Below are 1,920 nucleotides of genomic sequence, written 5' to 3'. Positions count from 1 at the left end.
ATGTTTATATAAAAAGCAATATAGCAGATTCAACCAGCCAATCAGAAAGTTTCGAAGGCGTTCGTTCGATGACGTCAATTTAGTACGGTTAGCATTGTGGTTAAGACTGTATAATAGTGTACTACATATATTAAATAAGTTTTTTACTGATGTCAATTATTGAAATGATGAAAATGTATGGTTGAAACGAGTATAAATAGGAGCTGAGACAACACGAAAATCAGATCAGGCATTCTGCCTCGCTTGAAGCAGTCTGTCTGATCTCATTTATTTTATTTTTATAATTTTTTATTTTTATTTATTTTATTATATAGAGTTATATAGAGTTCGCATGTCTGTGGTTTGTGTGTTTGTATGTTGTATTTTTTTATATTTTAGGTGGGTTCTATAGCGGTTGCTCGTACATACATACATACATACATCATGTTTGTTTATGTGGTAGTATTTTATGTTCTGTTTTACTCTTTTTTCTCTTTCTTCATGAGTCTTGAGTTAAGTTAATGAAACATAGGTAGGTGAGACAAAAAATTAATTTATTATATAGGTAGGCTAGGGCATAAGGTAATTTAGTTACATAGGTAGGTTAGGGACTTTATTCTTTTACTCTACTTGGTGGTGTGTTTTTTGTTTGTTTTGTTTCACACCATACATTTAACAGGTGCGCGGTGGTTCCTGGTTTTAGTGGGATTTTTATTGATTGAATGTGGTAGTATGCATGTTATATAGAGTTATATAGAGTTATATAGAGTTATATAGAGTTATATAGAGTTATATAGAGTTATATAGAGTTATATAGAGTTATATAGAGTTATATAGAGTTATATAGAGTTATATAGAGTTATATAGAGTTATATAGAGTTATATAGAGTTATATAGATACCTTTCTTTGAGGTTCTTTTCTTTGCCGACCGGTCGGCTTCTTTGCGTTTCTCTATTTTCGTTTTAATTAAATAAATAAGATTTTTCCATTCATTTAGGTTCATTCAGATTCATTCATTCAGGTTTAAGCTTCCAGAGGAGTCCATTGTTGATGATCAGAATGGTTGTGATGTCACGCTACGTTCGTTCATTCAGTGGCAAAGAATGCACGCCTGGCTTTGGTTCGTTTTACGGTTTCTTTGCGGTTCCTTTCTTTGCCAGTTGGCTGGCTTTTCCGGCTGGCTCGTTTCTCTATTTTTATTTAAATTAATTAAATAAATAAAATTTTTTCATTTTTTTTATTTCATTCAGGTTGAAGCTTCCAGAGGAGTTCATCATGGAAGATGTCAGGCCACGTTCATTCATTCAGTGGCAATGAATACACGCCTGGCTGGGATACGTTTTATTCTTTATTCTCTGTTTTTCTCTAATTTAACATTAAGTAAGAATGCTCACACGCACACACACATACACACAATTACATTACGTAGCTATATAGGTAGGTTAGATAGGCATAATTTTAATTGTAGGTAAGATAGATAGGAAGCATCCAACACTAATGTAGTTGAATAGGTAGGCGCGTAAGTTTATCGCTTCTATTTTTTTTCTTGCACCCACATTACACGCATCAGCGTATTACACACACGCACAAATACATACATAAACACATATGTTAGTATTTGAGCGTTATTTTATTTTCATTACACATTCTAATTTATTATTACTAAGGTTGAGAGTAATTTAATTTCATAGGTAGTTAAGGGCAATAATGTAATTCTAGGAACAATCTTGTAAATTAAAACGCTGTAAGTGTATCGATAGGTAGGTTAATTATTAAGTTTTACATTATTATTATTAGGTCGGAGCCCAAGGCATTACGTAGGTGGTGGGGTGGGTGCCGAAAGGCCAATGAATTGGGCTCTTGAGTTTTGTAATTTTAGGTAAGCTAGGACCGTAATGTAATGAATAGGTAAGTTAAGGCTACGTTGTAACACATACTCA

Source organism: Helobdella robusta, assembly GCF_000326865.2.
Source record: "Helobdella robusta unplaced genomic scaffold HELROscaffold_99, whole genome shotgun sequence".
NCBI classification, from domain to species: Eukaryota; Metazoa; Annelida; class Clitellata; order Rhynchobdellida; family Glossiphoniidae; genus Helobdella; species Helobdella robusta.
Note: the sequence above shows the minus strand (reverse complement) of the source record.